General features: G+C 43.0%; 1 long non-coding RNA gene across 2 annotated transcripts; it reads right to left on the bottom strand.

Annotated features, from left to right (window-relative positions):
• Window positions 1-413: 413 nt before the first annotated feature.
• On the bottom strand, window positions 414-15516 carry LOC128348807 (uncharacterized). 2 transcript variants are annotated; one of them, XR_008318348.1, is made up of 3 exons: window positions 15456-15516; window positions 1151-1274; window positions 414-661 (listed from the first exon to the last, which is right to left on the bottom strand). It is a non-coding gene; the product is annotated as an uncharacterized LOC128348807 (long non-coding RNA). The 2 variants fall into 2 exon arrangements; XR_008318349.1 differs by lacking the exon at window positions 15456-15516 and adding an exon at window positions 13033-13132.
• Between the last annotated feature and the right edge of the window lie 2459 nt (window positions 15517-17975).

The following is a 17975-nucleotide window of genomic DNA, read 5'->3' as shown; positions in this document are numbered from 1 at the left end:
TTTACTTAGATTTATGCCTTTCCTATATCTGAGTGTATGTAGATCTGGGATGAGGATTCTGGGAATTTCTGCCAGCAATTATGTGCAACTGTTTCTTTTGTTTGAAGTGCCATCTGTAGCGGGTCTGTGCTGCTCTCTTTAGACCCGCTCCTGAGCTATTTTGCTAGAAAAACAAGAACTACTACTCTTTAGCATTTATTTGTGTTAGTGCACCTAGCCATTTCATGCTGGTTTGTTAGTCATGGAGCCCCTTCACATCTGCCATGAATTCTCTATGTGTTGCAGAAGATTCTGAGGTTTATCCTAACAATGGGAGGCATGCTGGAAGATAGTAAATTGATCATACGATTATCACTTCAGCAAAAGTCTTGCAGCTGCGAAGAAACAAAGGCCTGGTCTACATGGGCAGCAGAATGAGGTGAGGTGGTATAATGGATTGTTCCATTTCAGCATACAGGTACAGAATACAATGTCTGAATGCTCCACCATGTATAAAAAACAAGCACATCAGGGAAAAAGATTTAACTTAGCCTAGTTTTCTCTCTGCAGGTAGTTTTTATTGTGGGGAGCATTTAAAAATGGCTTCCTCCACTCTGAAGTGGTGCCGTCTATTGTGTACTTTAGTGTTCTTATATCTCCTTGTTTCTGCTGAAGCATCAACCTGTGAAGATAGACAAGAAAAGTGTGTTTTAGGCTTATTAGTTCTCAGTGACTCTGTGTCTGGGTGATACCACTTCAGACTGCTGGAGGGGAACTTAAATGATTTAATGCTCTTCTATATTAAAAAAATCCTTCCACACAGAAAAGTAGATGTAAGGGAGAAGGGTTCTAGCTAACCTTCTTTCTGACATGTTAGCATTCTATGTATAGAGGTTTTTTGATTGATTGTTTTTCGGTATGTGAACCCCACCCCCCAGTCTGAAGTATTATAGTCTGGACACAGACTCACCACCTCAGCAAGAACGAGGCCTCAGGCAGAAAAAAGGCAAGTCCAGTAAGCATTGAAATAAATGCTTAACTTGGGCAAGATTGTGTCTATTTGTAGTATTATAGTTTAAATGTCTTGTTTATGATACTATACATAGATAATTAAATAGATATAGATACTTCCTTGTAACCCAAAACAATCTATTAAAAGAAAAAGAGATACCTCTTTCTATTTGCCTTCTTTCTTGTGTTGATACCAGTTTTTAGTCTTCTTCCACCTATTTCTTAAAGATGGCATACTTAATTGAGGGCTGTATATATCTTAACATTTAAGCGTTTAACTGTTCCTAAGGAAAAAAGAGAGATTTCATTAAATTAACATAACTATTCAGCGAGAAGAAAAAATTAGAAACACCATCCAGCCAAACTCTGCAGGGTATGCTTTATCATACCATGACTGCATTTCCTGGGCGCCTTTCATCTTAACACCCCTGAGGAGGGCTATTATTATGGAATAATACATGCCCTATCATAAAAAAAAATCTAGACAATTATGAAATTATCAAACACTTCAGCCACCTGGTTTTATTGACCTATTCCACACTCTAATTCACATTTCTATAGCAACTTGAGCCAATGTGCCTGATATGTAAATTACAAACATAGAAGCAGTTTGAGGAAAATTTATGAACTCCTATTTTGGCTGTGAAAATATAATTCCCCTTCCTTCCCCCCCCCTTCCCTTTTCTGCTAGCTTCAAGATTTGCAGGTTAAACAGAGCCTCATTAATTCTGCAGAGGGTGTCGGAAAGAACTGTGGAGATAATTTAGAGACCCAATATGTAGATAACAAATCTAGGAAATTGCAGCTACAGCAACAAGACTGCACTTTAATGCCTTTCCTTCCCAATGTACATGACTCCATTGTATTCTTACCAGGTGGATTCAAATGTCCCTTTAGAAAATCATATCAGCTGAAAGTGCCAATCTAGATACATTCCTAATGGAAAGCCTGGTGATAGGCCCTGCAAGTAAAGCATGCACTTATGGCGGGCAGGTCTTCTAGACCTTTCAAGATTTAAAAAAATCCTTAGACTACAAGAAACTACTGCCAGGTTAAACTGCTGTAGTCCATACGAGCCTGAATTTTTAAAGAATGAAACTGAATGGTTCTGACAAAAGCAGTGCTACTTTTCCCATTACTTTAGCACTTATGATTTGCAAAGTGATTTAGTAAAAGTAATAACAATTACAACAACTATAACAACAATAACTAAATAGCACATTCTATAAGTTCTTAAACAGTGACTGACATCGAGACTGACACAGCACACATGCAATGAACAAAGATGCACTCATAGAAGAAGATCTCATCGCTGAATGCAAGTTCAAAGTTGCACAGTGTCTTGTAGTCTTCATCCACTTGTACAAGTGTTGTGCTTGCACAAGGATAGCGGATAGCTTTGCAACATTCCCTGCAACATGTACGGACTGAGGAAGAGATTTCACAGCCGGAGGCATGCCACAGGTTGCAAAAGTGCACCTTGTTGTGCCAGTGCAACACTAGTCTCAAACACAAGCTCCCAACTGAATAGAACTAGCAAGTGTAACATCCTTGTACTAGTGAAACATGTTTGCAGCCTTGTTGCATGCTTGCAGTAGTGCAGCATTAGTCTGGATGTCAGCTAGACATCACTGTATACAGTAAGTGATTTTGGATTGGTGCCCAGACAATCTGGGGTCTGGTCACAAAACCAGAGTGGGTGTCCTTAGAAGAAGTCTCTAGCCCTAGTTGTGACATCATCTTGCGTCATCACTAGGGCCTGAGACCCTGCTGAGGCCTTAAGGCAGATCTGCCAACTGCCCCAGTTTATCTGGGACAGTCATGATTTGCCATTTCATTTCCCAGCTCATGACCATGCAATAGATATTCTTAATCCCCCCTGCCTCTCTCCTCCCACTCCCTTCAGAGAAACACCGTATTTCACTTTCTGCTCTCTCCAGCTTTGAGAGAGGAGAGATGCAGACTAGACTTCATCTCTTTGAAGGGAGCTTCCCTCAGACGATGTCTCTCTGTGTCTCTCCTGCTTGCCAAAGAGGGCAGGGGAGTAAGTGTGGCTGCCAGGGATATATAAACCTATGACCACGAGGTCTCACCATCTGTATCAGAGTGTGTAGATTTCCCTGCAGAAAGGGTCAGATTCATTTGAGAGAGCACTTTCTTCAGAATTGTTTATATTATATATTCCTGCAGAAAGGGTCAGATTATATGATAGAGCCCTTTGCTTTTCAGAATAATTTCTTCAGTATCCTTTATAATAAAAGCCTTGGTGTCCGTCCGTGGACACCCAGGCGTGTGTCTGTGCCTCCCTCGGCCGTTCTGGGCACGCGCGGAGCGCATGCCCAGAATGCGCCGAGGGAGACACGACCGCCAGCACCAGGTGGCCATGTTGGACAGCCAGAAGTGGCCTCCGCGAAGAAGCCGAGGAAGCCCCACAAAGCAAGGAAAGAGGCGGCGGGGGAAAGTGGCCGAGGCGTGGCTGAGGTGGCGGCGGAGCCATGGCTGAGGCCTGGCGGCGCCGCCGAAGCCGGGCGGGGGGAAGAGGCGGTGGGGGAAGCCGGCCGAGGTGGTGGCAGAGCCGCCGCCGAGGCCTGGTGGCGCCGCTGAAGCCGGGCGGGGGGGAAACTTTGGGGCCCTTGCCCGGCCGGGGAGACCGGCCGCAGCATGGAGGCGGGCTACAGCGGCGGGAGGGGGAATGGTGGCGGGGGCCCGGAGCTCACAACTGCACTAGCGCCCGTTATTTAACGGGCCGAAAATCACTAGTATATTATATATCCCTGCAGAAAGGGCCAGATTCATTTGAGACACAACTGACTTTGCTTTTCAGAATAATCTCTTCAGTTTATATTATATCCCTGCAGAAAGGGAGATATTGCATTTGGGAACTATATCCATTTTGTTCACATCACAAGTCCTTCAGTTTATTTTTCTAATATCCGTGCAGAAAGGAAGATAGTACAGGTGAAACTTGGAAAATTAGAATATCGTGCAAAAGTCCATTAATTTCAGTAATGCAAATTAAAAGGTGAAACTGATATATGAGACAGACGCATTACATGCAAAGCGAGATAAGTCAAGCCTTAATTTGTTATAATTGTGATGTTCATGGCATACAGCTCATGAAAACCCCAAATCCACAATCTCAGAAAATTAGAATATTACATGGAACCAAGAAGACAAGGATTGAAGAATAGAATAGGGGCGTGCAATTCGGATTTTCGGTGATTTGGTTCGGGACCCAAACCGAATCACCCCTGTTCTGTTTTGTGCCTGAATATGGGCCACCCGAATCACCCTTGATTCGGTTTGGATTTGGATTTAACCTGAATCCGAATCTGAATCGATTCAGGGGGGAAAAAGGGCTCAGGGGCAAAATTTTGGGGTGAGGTGGTAGTGCCCAATGGGTGGAAGCTACCACCCAAATTTCAGGGGGATTGGGCAAAGGGCTGGTTTTTGGGGAATATTTGAAGTTTTAGTGACTTTGGGGCAGCTTGGGGGCATAGCATGGGATCTGGGCAAAAAGAGTGGGGTGGGGTGGTAGTGCCTAATGGGTGCAGACTACCACCCCAATTTCAGGGGGATTGGGCAAAGGAGTGATTTTTGGGAAATTTCTGAAGTTTTCATGTCTTTGGGGCAGTTTGGGGGAGATTGGGGCAGAAAGTGGGGCATGAGGCAGAAGAGTGGGGTGGGGTGGTAGTGCCTAATGGGTGGAGGCTACCACCCCAATTTAAGGGGGATTGGACAAAGGGGTGATTTTTGGGGCATTTTTGAAGTTTTTGTGTCTTTGGGGCAGTTTGGGGGCAGAAAGTGTATCTGCCCCAAAAGGGTGGGGTGGAGTGCTAGTGCCTAATGGGTGGAGGCTAACACCCCAATTTCAGGGGGATTGGGCAGAGGGCTGATTTTTTGGGAATTTTTGAAGTTTTGGTGTCTTTGGGGCAGATTGGGGGCAGAAAGTGGATCTGCCACAAAAGAGTGGGGTGGGCTGGTAGATAGTGCCTAATGGGTGGAGGCTACCACCCGTCCCCAATTTCAGAGTGATTGGCCAGAGGGCTGGATTTTGTTGATTTTCTGAGGTTTTTCTTCATAAAGTGCAGTGTGGTAGATTGATTCATTCAATATTCATAGTAAGTGAGAGTGTGAAAAAAGTGAAAGTGGGGTCATGAGAGTTCTTTACTTGAAAAAAATCTCATTTGCTATCATTGAATGAAAATTCACACCTCAGAAGTTTTTCTGAAGGGATGTTATTCCCTTATTTTCTGAGGTGTAAATTCTCATTCAATGATAGCAAATGAGATTTTTTTCAATTAAAGAACTCTCATGACCCCACTTTCACTTTTTCACACTCGCATTTACTATGAATATGATGAATGAATCAATCTACCACAAAGCACTTTATGAAGAAAAACCTCAGAAAATCAACAAAATCCAGCCCTCTGGCCAATCCCCCTGAAATTGGGGTGTTAGCCACTACCCATTAGGCACTACCACTCCACCCCACCCTTTTGGGGCAGATACACTTTCTGCCCCCAAACTGCCCCAAAGACACAAAAACTTCAAAAATGCCCCCAAAATCACCCCTTTGTCCAATCCCCCTTAAATTGGGGTGGTAGCCTCCACCCATTAGGCACTATGACCCCACCCCAATATTCTTCCCCAGGCCCCACTTTCTGCCCCAAACTGCCCCAAAGACATGAAAACTTCAGAAATTTCCCCAAAATCACCCCTTTGCCCAATCCCCCTGAAATTGGGGTGGTAGCCTGCAACAATTAGGCACTACCACCCACCCTACTCTTTTCCCCCAGATCCCATTCTATGCCCCCTAACTGCCCCAAAGTCACTAAAATTTCAAAAAATCCCCCAAAATCGACCATGGCCCCGAAATTCGGGTGATTCGGCTCAGCCCCCCAAAATATCGGGGGACACCGGGGGTGATTCGGTTCGGCCCCGAATCACCCGAAATTGCTCATTTCGGGCACAGATCGATCTGTGCCCGAAATATTTTGCACATCCCTAGAATAGAACAATATCGGACCTCTGAAAAGTATAAGCATGCATATGTATTCAGTACTTAGTTTGGGCCCCTTTTGCAGCAATTACTGCCTCAATGCGGTGTGGCATGGATGCTATCAGCCTGTGGCACTGATGAGGTGTTATGGAAGACCAGGATGCTTCATTAGCGGCCTTCAGCAATTCTGCATTGTTTGGTCTCATGTCTCTCATCCTTCTCTTGGCAATGCCCCATAGATTCTCTATGGGGTCAGGTCAGGCGAGTTTGCTGGCCAATCAAGCACAGTACACTGTATACTTTTCGGAGGTCCGATATTGTTCTATTCTTCAATCCTTGTCTTCTTGGTTCCATGTAATATTCTAATTTTCTGAGATTGTGGATTTGGGGTTTTCATGAGCTGTACGCCATGATCATCACAATTATAACAAATTAAGGCTTGACTTATCTCGCTTTGCATGTAATGCGTCTGTCTCATATATCAGTTTCACCTTTTAATTTGCATTACTGAAATTAATGGACTTCTGCACAATATTCTAATTTTTCGAGTTTCACCTGTATTTGGAAGCATTATACACCAGCTTGTTCATAACGCCTTCATAATTCCCAACATTCCTGCAATAGGGGAGATATTTTATTTGGGAGCTTTATCCACATTGCTTGAAAAAAACACTCTTTCAGTTTATTTTGAAGGCCCTCCAAACACCAGTATGCCTAAGGAGAAATCAAAGCAAAAATATCGTGAAACCACATTCAAATTGTTATATTATTTAGATGGCACAGGATTCATAAAGCCATCTAGGAAAGAGAACACCCACCTATACTTTCTGTTCAACATGTGCCTGTGACTTCTTGGTATCCCATGGTGGGATTAATGATGTAAAACTGCATATAGTGACTATGAAGCACAGAACAAATGCAGAAAGTCAAAAGAGCATAAAGTCCTGATGAGGAGACTTGGTCCAATCCACACAACCAAGTGACAGACCAGGTAGCGAACTACTTTTACAGGGTTGGTACTTCAACATAATTTGCCATTTGCTGTGAATGACACTTTCAGTAAACTGGCAGGTAGAATGTTTCCAGACAGTGAAATAGCTAAGAAATATGCATGTGAATGCACAAAAGCCAGTTGACTTATCAACGGCATTGGAAAAGAGAGCATAGGTGCCATCCAAAAGCAATTATCATCAAGTTCTGGTGAATTAAGGAAATAAATTTTCCTGAGTACATATGGCAGTTCTGACAAGGATCACAAGTTCTTTCCAGTACTTGTCACCTTTGAGGATTTAGAAGGCTTAGTTAGGACTCACTTTCTGGATATGCCCACAATAAGCCATGTAGATGCTGAAAATATTGCAGCAGCCATTGAAAAATGTCTTTCTGATTCAGGACTCAGCCTAGAGAACTGTATTGCTTCTGCCTCAGACAATGCCTCTGTAATGATTGGGAAGCACAATGGAGTCCTGAGGCTTCTACCAAAGAAATGAACTGATGGAAAGGTTTATAGTGTTGGCTGTCATAAGAACATAAGAACAGCCCGGCTGGATCAGGCCCATGGCCCATCTAGTCCAGCATCCTATTTCACACAGTGGCCCACAAGATGCCACTGGAAGCCTACAGGCAGGAGTTGAGGTCATGCCCTCTCTCCTGCTGTTACTCCCCTGCAACCGGTACTCAGAGGCATCCTGCCTTTGAGGCTGGAGGTGGCCTATAGCCCTCTGACTAGTAGCCCATGATAGACCTCTCCTCCATGAAGTTATCCAAGCCCCTCTTAAAGCCATCCATGTTGTTGGCTGTCACATCTTGTGGCAGAGAATTACACAAGTTGATTATGCATTGTGTGAAAAAGTACTTTCATTTGTAGGTCTTAAATTTCCTGGCAATCATTTTCATGGGATGACCCCCAGTTCTAGTGTTATGTGAGAGGGAGAAGAACTTCTCTCTATCCACTTTCTCACACCATGCATGATTTTATGGGCCCCTATCATGTCTCCTCGCAGTTGTCTTTTTTCTAAACTAAGTAGCCCTAGGTGTTGTAACCTTGCCTCATAAGGAAGGTGCTCTAGGCCCCTGATTATCTTGGTTGCCCTCTTCTGCACCTTTTCCAGTGCTACAATGTCCTTTTTTAGATGTGGTGACCAGAATTGTATACAGTACTCCAGGTGTGTCTGCACCATAGATTTGTATAAGGGCATTATAATATTAGCCGTTTTATTTTCAACCCCCTTCCTAATGATCGCTAGCATGGAATTGGCCTTTTTCACAGCTGCCGTACACTGAATGGACACTTTCAATGAGCTGTCCACCACGACCCCAAGATCCCCTCTCTCAATGTATACTTGAAGCTGGGGTTTTTCATCCCAATGTGCATCACTTTGTACTTGCCAACACTGAAACACATTTGCCATTTTGTTGCCCACTCACCCAATTTGGAGAGATCCTTTTGAAGCTCCTCACAATCCATTTTGGATTTCACTAGCCGAAAGAGTTTGGTATAATCTGGAAATTTGGCCACCTCACTGCTTACCTCTACTTCTAGATCATTTATGAATAAGTTGTTATGAATAACACTGGTCCCAGTAGAGATCCCTGGGGGACCCCATGGTCCATGCTACTTAGCACATCTAACAGCAAAGCATGGGACTAAGGCTCTCTCATTTGACGCACATGAATTTCTCATTGATATCTATTTTCATTTTGAAAAAAGTTCCAAAAGAAAAAAACTTCTCAGAGAAGACATTTCATTTTGTGATGAAACAGAAAGGTCCTAAAACATGCCTCTACCCGATGGCTGAGCATGTCTCACACACTGAAGAGGGTACTAAATATTTGGGATGGCCTCAAATGCTACTTCATATCTCACTATGGTGATGATAACGAGCCTACTACATCCAAACCTTACAAAGCAGGAGGAACACGAGAAAGTAGACTAGCAAATATATTCAGGAGTCCAGTCTGTAAACTGTACATTCTGTTCCTGCATGCCATTACATCTCACTTTGAGAACTTCACTGCATTGCTTCAACGTGAGGAACCAATTATCCACAGGCTACATCCTGCCATGATGAAACTATATGTAGACCTTTTAGGATATTTCATTAAACCAGCCATCATACTTGAGTACAAAGATGATGTATTGTTTCTTGATATCACCACAAAATACTTTCAGAGGTCAGACTGAGACTTGTTTATAGGTTTTGCTGCATCACAACTGATCAAAAAGCAGGATCTTGATGGATCACTTGAAACCGCCAGGTTCCGTGCTGAGGCTAGGGGATTTTATCAGAACATGCTGCTGTATATGAAGACAAAATTCCCATTTAAAGACCCAGTACTGCAGGCAGCAGTTGTGCTTGATCCTATAGGGAAAGAAAATCTGAGCTCCTCACTGATAGAGACTCCTCTGGAAGAATCCCCTAATGTATTTCCACAGAGCAGACAAAATGTTATTTGTATGGAGTTCATGCAGTACCAGAGTTTTATAGAGATACCTGCCGTGGCTCCACAGGAAGTCAGGACTGATCAGTTTTGGCATCATCTATCCAAAGTACAAGATCCAGCTACTGGACAACTGCGGTTTCAAGCCCTCTCTCAATTTGCCAAGTATCTGTAACTCATTCCACACAGTAATGCGTTTTTGTGTGAAGGCATTTTTAGCATGCTTAAGAATACAGTTGAGGTTCGAAGCTCCTTAGGAAACTCCAAAGAAGGACATGCTTCAACTGGAGCGTGTACAGAATACATAGGTATGAGAAACAGTCTCTGTGCAGTGATGACATCTAAAATCAATATTTTCAAGAACTGCAGCTGTAGTGAATGATCGCCAACCACTGACCTAATCCAGAAAGCAAAATCTGCTACATATAAGAACTTGCAAGCAAAGAAAGAAGTTCTTTCTTAAGTTGGACTGGCCAGTGACAAGCTCTGCTTAAGCCCCAATTAGCTGTCACTCATTATTTGGATGTATTTTTTTAATTTAGGCTTATAAAATGATTATGCTTACTGTTACATTCGGGCCCATTCTTTAGAGGTCTTGTTTTATTCGACCTATATGAAGCACCTTTAGAGCTGGAATCATAAAATAGCAATAGCAATAGCAATAGCACTTACATTTATATACCGCTCTATAGCCGGAGCTCTCTAAGCGGTTTACAATGATTTAGCATATTGCCCCCAACATTCTGGGTACTCATTTTACCGACCTCGGAAGGATGGAAGGCTGAGTCAACCTTGAGCCCCTGGTCAGGATCGAACTTGTAACCTTCTGGTTACAGGGCAGCAGTTTTACCACTGCGCCACCAGGGGCTCTTCTGTCATGGTTGTCATGGTTGTCATGGCTCTTCTGTCATGGTTGTCATGGCTCTTCTGTCATGGTTGTCATGACATTCTGTCAAATGTCATGGTTTGGAAGGGATCACAGAGATCATCAAGTCCAACCCCTTAGCCAGTGCAGGAATCTACAAGCCTACAGAACCTGGTCTCCCATCCAAGTAATAATCAGGTCTGACTCTCCTTAGCTTCTGAGATCAGATGGTTGCTTTGGCTTGTTGCCATCTACTAGCCATGCACAGAATGCCTGCCTGGCAGAGAGTGGTATAGATTTTTTATTGGCAAGTATTAAGGCTATGAATGGAGCTTAAGGCTGTGTTACTTATCAGAGGTGTTACTTATCATAGGTGGTAGGGATGGTTAAGAGAGTTCCATAGGCAGCCTGAATGCCATAGCATAGGCTCTAGATGCTCTTCAATATATGTCTAGGAACTGTAGTTTTCATGAGGTCCAAATGTCTGGGAGAATGGGACTGTCTGGGCATTGGTTAAATGTGCAGGCGCTAGGCTATGAATTGAGCCCTGCCTACTGCCCCCCCTCCACTTATTCATTCATTCATTCATTCCATTTATATACCACCCAAACTTTCGTCTCTGGGTGGTTAACATAAAACAATTAAAACACAGATAAAAAGTTAAAACAATTCAACAATTTAAAATCAATCACAAAATTAAAACCAGCAAATTTTAAAAGGCTGAGAAAGCTTGGTTAAAAAGATGGGTTTTTAGATGTTTTTTAAAAATTGCCAGAGATGGGGAGGATCGTATCTTAGTGGGGAGTGCATTCCACAATCTCAGGGCAGCAACTGAGAAGGCTTCACATTACTCATTGAAGGTGGAAGAGACAACTTGATTTATCTGATTTATAACCTAGGGGTTTCAGACTTCACCGAGGTCTTGGACATCCCCAAGCTGAATAAGGTGTTCCAGACAGCTGGACATCATGGAAACTACAACTCCCAAGATACCCAGGCAGCTCTCCAGACACAATCCACATGCACAGGAATATCTAGAGCCTGAGACCTTCCACTTTTGCCACCTGAGACATGTTGCTTTTCCTCCACCATTCTGGCCCACAGTGGACCACAATGGTCTCACCACAGCAATAAAAAGAACACACACACACATTCAGGAATGTTTTTTCTTCTCAGGATATGCAAGTGTCCATCTGCAGTGTCATGTCAAAAGCCAAATCACATGCATGGTGATGGAAACACATGACTGGGCTGGAATGGAGACAGTCTGGGACTCCCAATCTGGGAGTGCTTTTCCCTGAGGCCACCATTTCATGACGTGGTTGTGTCAAATGACTGAATCTCATATTTCACATCTTCAATGGCAGTTTTTGCTCCAGCAGATCCCCTATCCTTCCAGCAGATCCCTTCCAACTCGGAAGGGATCTGCAGAAAATGGGATAACATCTAGTTCATTCAGACATTGCATGTCTTCTGCTTTGCATGATAATATGCTGCTCAAACACTTTGCTCTATGGTATGAGCTTCTTCTTGGGGGCAATCTTTCTTATCACAAGCAGCAGCTATTTTTCTTATTTGCCAAAGAATAATTTTAGCACACTGCAAGAACAATATCTCCTGTGTATTGTGACTGTACAATATTCCTGTGACTGTACAGGAATATCTAGAGCCTGAGACCTGCCACTTTTGCCACCTGAGACATGTTGCTTTTCCTCCACCATTCTGGCCCACAGTGGACCACAATGGTCTCACCACAGCAATAAAAAGAACAACACACACACACATTCAGGAATGTTTTTTCTTCTCAGGATATGCAAGTGTCCATCTGCAGTGTCATGTCAAAAGTACAATAGTACAGTCACTTCAGAGGAGCAGGAGATTCTGTTGGCAGAAAATAATGTGTTAAGCAGTGTGTGCACATTGTGCTTGTGATTGCATTGTGGATGTGATGGACAGATTAACCATTCAGTCTCACGCTTCTGTACTTGAGAATAGTGCATCTGTGTCAGTCCAGCAACAAACCCTTGGTGGTTTTATGCTTTTAAAATAGCCCGAAACTACATAAGAACAGCCCTGCTGGATCAGGCCCAAGGCCCATCTAGTCCAGCATCTGGTTTCAAATGGTGCCCACCAGAGGCCTCTAAGAAGCCCACAGGCAAGAGGTGATGGCATGTCCCCTCTCTTGCTGTTGCTTCCCTGTAACTGGTATTTAGAGGCATCTTGTCTCTGAGGTTAAAACTCTTGTGGTTTTAACTTTTGAAGTATGGTAGTAGGCACCACTTTCTCTCAAATGCCAGAATCCCCCATCTGGACACCAGAGAGCTTTCAGAGTCTTATGAGAGGCCTGAATTTATTTAGCATTTAAACAGTGTTCTTACATTCCTTGTCTCATTAAGAATAATTGTGTAAAACCAGACAGTGGCTGATATCTTGACTAAAGAAGCAGGTGGAAATACTTTCAATTTCCTTTTGAAATTAAGTTGTCCTTTAGAGTAACTCCATAGTAGTACTACTGAGTAATTTAGCCTGGATGGCAACCAGTATTATTTCTAGGTATAGCCTAAGGCTACTCAGTGAATTAATGAGTCCATTCTCATGACCAGAGATTCCTGGGTAGGAGAGGATTAACCCAGGAATCTGTGGTCATCTAGGGCACCAGTAGTCTTCCCGACCCAGCAGTTCTATACCTACCCAAGTTAAAAGTGAGATTGGGTGAAAATGGAGCCCATCCTACCTTTTATTTTGGTAGTTTGTGCTGCTGTGCCATTTTAAATTGTTCCCGAGCAGCTGGTGGCCATGTTTCTCATAGAGTCCTGTGGCTTGGAGAGCCAGGCTGAGTGGAGCTGCTGCATTACTGAGAGCTGCCTCTCTGCTGCTTGTGCAATGCATTGTGAGATATCAGCAATGGAGAGTGCCACTGCAGTGTGTGTGTAGGTGCGTGAGCCGCAGAGCCAGAAAGAGGCCCTGGCCATCTAGGAGGCATGAAGTAGGAGCATATCTTCCCCCCAGACCACCCCCATGTGGTCATGAGAACTGGCTCAATATCAATTGGGGATTTGAACCAAGATGTCCTAGACCCAAACATAAGATTTTAGTGCTGATCCACACTGATGAACTGAGTAATCTTGAAGTTTGACAAGGGCTACTCCAAATGTTACATTTTTCCTACATGGAGAGCACTTCCTTGTTGGCAAAAGTGTGAAAGCTGGATATAGATAACATGTGATGATGGCACATGTATCTGGTCAACCGCATGTACAGACAGTGCAAGAACGTAGCTATAATTGAACAAGGGGGAAACAAATGTCCCTGAGGCCATGAGGGAGGGGGGCCCACTGCCTGGGAAACAGCCCACTCTTAGCCCTCCCCCGCTCTGTCTCCCTTACTCATTGGGCACACTGAGAATGTTTTGTTTTTCATCATCTCCGTATGGTTCTTCTGTGCAAAGACAAGGTGGGGTGGTGGAGGAGGAGAAGGCGGCAGGGAGCCCAGTGGACTATCTTCATTTCTTATCCTAGGGCCCAGTTCAACCTTGCTATGCCATTGAGACAGTACAGTATACACTGGGAAGCCATGATCTATCATGGCTTCCCAGCATGTGCATATACAATGAAATAGACTTGTGTATATTTGTCACATGAGACTGTCTATGACACCCAGTGTACATGCTGCTTCCTTTATGCTTCTAATATAGGAAAAGTCTAATGTTTGGAGTGGCTCTGAGACATCGTACAATTAGAAGGACAGGCAAATCTATTTTAACCCATGGTCTGTTCTAGGCCTCTCCTTTAACACATCAGATAGGCTGCATTTAAATTTAAAGAATCAAGTCCTTAAATACAGGCTGTCTTTATCAAGTAAACAGGCAGATCTCCACATCCATGTGAAAGCCTTGGTAATTTAGACCAAAAATATCTGTCTCTTTTCCTTTGCCCTTTTAACTCTGAAGCATGTTGTACGAAGGAGACTATTTCCTTCTTTCCAATTCATGGTCCATAACTTTTTTTTTTTTTGGTGTGGCTAGGAATGTTCAAACATTTACAAACAGAAGGCATTGATTTAGTAGAGATCTTATTTTCTAAATGGTTGGAAGTGAAGAACTGGTAATAAAATCAGGACTTTTATATATATATAAATAAATTATGATAGCACCCCCTCTATCTCCAGGAACCTGGCTGAAAAACAGATTTACAAGGCTGAGTGGCATTTACTTTCCTATCTGTCAATATTTGAAAGGACTTATTACAGTGCAGTGCCAAGCTTAAAATGAATTAAGTGGTTAATGGAAATATTAAAATAGAATTAATCTAACTAACTGAATAAACTTGGTAGTCTGTGTTCTCTGCTCAGAGGTGGCTTAATGTACTTGCTGAAACAAAGCCATGGAATAAAACTGTCTTGTGCTTTTAGTTTGGGTGCAGTTAGTTGTTAATCTCCTTCTCTAATGTTCTGTTGCCGAGAACTACCGCAGCTTGCTTATGGATCATCTCACAACTAATACGGGGCACAGTCTCATCCCAGCCAAGAGTCAGCCAACTCAACAGTGCTAATACAGATGGGAAAAAAAAGGACCACACGTGCGATAGAGCAGGGATCCTCAACACTGGGTCCCCAGATGTTCTTGGACTTCAACTTCCAGCATCATCAGCTGCAGTGGCCTTTGGCTGGGGATTCTGGGAGTTGAAGTCCAAGAACATCTGGGGGCCCAATGTTGAGGATCCCTGCGATAGAGGACCAAAAACAACCAAAAAACCATGTGAATGCTCTCTCTCTCTAGATATAACCTCAAAGCATAGTAAGCTAAATATATATATCCAAATGCTTAAAACCCAAAAATGTGCCAAAAGTCATATAAACGTTCTTATACAATATCCACTATGTAGCTGAAATAGCAATTGCTTATCAGTCTCCTAGAGCCTGAAAATGTCCATCCTCCTACATGTGATAAGGTATGAGTATCTTCAACTTCATCTGAAGCTCTTGGAGATGATTCATAAGTAGTCCTTACTAATAAGTCCTTAAAAAACTGTCCAGATTCCAGTAGTTTTCACAATAGCTTCTTCATAAGGATGAAAAAGTAGAAATACAATATCATAGATTCTACAGTAAACAATGTAACAAACATTTTAAACTAATGTGATAAAACATTTCTCATACCTTATATACTTTATGGTAACACTTTACCTGTGGTATGTTACCTGGAAGAGAGCTATATATGTATGTATGTGTGATGAACCACCCTTAAGGCTTCAATTTGCACAATCATGCATCATAAAACTCCTGTGTAGAATAAACCTTAATTAGCCAAGTCATTTTACTCATGAGGAGACAACAAATAAAACATCAAACTTATTCACTTAAGGTAGGGGTGGGGTACCTTGGGTGGGGAACCTGGTAGGGGTGGGGAACCTGTTCAAAAACAGCTGGAGGGCCAAGGTTCCCCACCTCTGACTTAAGGGATCAGAGCAAAGATCAACTACTTGCATAAGAAAGGAAACAGAGACAAAAGACAAAATAATCAGTCCATTCCAAACCAGGCTTAGTAACAACCAGTCTCAAAAGCAATCAACAACATATAAATTCTTTTAACCCATGAAAACAAACAGAAAATGGACAAATCATTTCACAAAATCTCTACACTCATGAGAGAAGACAGAAAAAACCCATATTAAAGGAAACATGCCAGGTCCAGATGCAAATTTAGACCTCCTTTCCCTACTGATCTAAACCTATAAATGAACTCAGCCTCCTTATGCATAAGAATTCTCTGTACATCATCTCTCCTACCAATGTTGGGTTTGTATTTAAATAAAATACAGACCCTAAAATCATTTTTGGAATGTTTCTTGTCAATAAAATGAGGAGTTAAAGGGGCCTCCATATTGCAGTTTCTTATTCTCGAGATGTGCTCAGAAATTCTCGTGTGAAGAGGACGTGTACTCATTCCAATATATATCATAAAACAAGTTCAAATGATCATATAAACCATGTTCCTTGTGTTACAGTTTCCAAAGCAATCCAGGGATATAGTTCTATTAATAGTCGGGATGAAAACTAGTCTATCATTCAAAATCACATTGCAGGTCCTACAGTGACCACATGGATACGTTCCCCTTATATCCTCTTTATGATGTGATGTTCAGTCACACAACAGTGCTGGCAACAACATGGAGCAGACAGGCAGGTGGTCTGCAGGCAGGCCTGTTGACCAGTGGTGAAGCTTTCTGGGGGTATAGAGGGATTGCCAGATAGCTTTCATTAACATCAACTTTCTTAGACTTAGGGAGTGCTGTAGATTTGGAAGCCAATCCAGTGTCACAGAATTTACTCTTGCGATTACCTTCTTGGCACCAAGAGAATTATGGACGGCAGTGCTAAGTGTCTCTACTCTAACTTTGTGTCAACTCTAACTTTGTGTTAGTAGTGAATTCCATCCTCCAGCCAATAGTTTCCTGGCGAACTGGCCTGTATGAAAATGAGACTTTGCCCACGCAGAAGAGGAAGCATTCAGAGAGACAATAGGGTGTGGTGGTCAGGAACAAGCAGCACAGCTAAGACAGTGATAAAGACAGTCCGTTAACAACCAGTTGACACAAGCTGATGTTAATCGGCAAACAAAATATCTGGGGTTGGTTATCTGAAGAACAGCCTTCCTCCTGCCCGCTTGCCCACTCATGGGCTCGTGTGAATAACCTTATACATTGACAATGGGGTAATACTGCAGGAATGGGCAGGGATAGAGACCCAGCAGTTTTCCCCCCTCCAGGGGAAAATGTTCATCAGGGACACAAAGCCCTTTGCTTTCTAAATGGAAATAATATGCTGCTCTTACTGTTCCAACAGTTGCTTCCATAAGTGGATATCGGGCTGCAATTGATTTTATTACCATTCTCCCTGTCTTCTATTATAAGGAGTATCCTCCATCCTTTGTGACTGACGATCCAGACTGCTCTTTGGGGTGAATAACCACAAAAGGTTCAAGTTCTGTAGCATTAGGAAGCTATCCTTGATTTCCTGTAAAAGAACCCCCCAGTTTATTGCATCTACCTAAGTGGGGTGGATGGCTGTTCGGGTAGGTGTGGCTTGGGCACTGTCATGGAGAGTGCCTGCACTTCTGAATTTGTGCTTCACCACTGTTCAGTATTTGACATCCTGACTAATGAAGCACGAGTGTTACTGGGAAACACTGGTGCTGCTGGTGGATGTGCAGCTCTGGCACATGGACAGTGGATTTTGATGACCCCTGGAAGCACTCTGTGCCACTTGAAAATATGTCCCTGAAGGTCATGGAGCCCTTCAGAACATATCTTCAGATGGCACAGAAAGCTTCAGGGGGAGCTTCAGTTGTAGACCCCCACCCCGCCACCACAGACACTGGTGCTGCATTTGTCTGTAACTTAGCACCAGCACTGGCACTTTCCATGTAACTCTTGTTCTTCGTTCATCAGGATGTCAACCAGATACCTTAGACTGCAACAGCTTGCATCTCCTTCTCTAGCTATGGATATATTTGCAATTATTGGTTGAATAAAATGTGTACTGTTATATTTCATACACACACACACACTCTGTTAAGTTAACATTTCGTGTCCCTGGAGTGCAATCTTATGTATGTTTCCTCAGAAGTACATGCCATTAAGTTGAGTGGGACTTGCTCCCTAGCAAGTATACATAGGA

Source organism: Hemicordylus capensis, chromosome 3, assembly GCF_027244095.1.
Source record: "Hemicordylus capensis ecotype Gifberg chromosome 3, rHemCap1.1.pri, whole genome shotgun sequence".
In the NCBI taxonomy this organism is placed as follows: domain Eukaryota; kingdom Metazoa; phylum Chordata; class Lepidosauria; order Squamata; family Cordylidae; genus Hemicordylus; species Hemicordylus capensis.
This window is presented reverse-complemented; position numbering and strand designations above follow the sequence as displayed.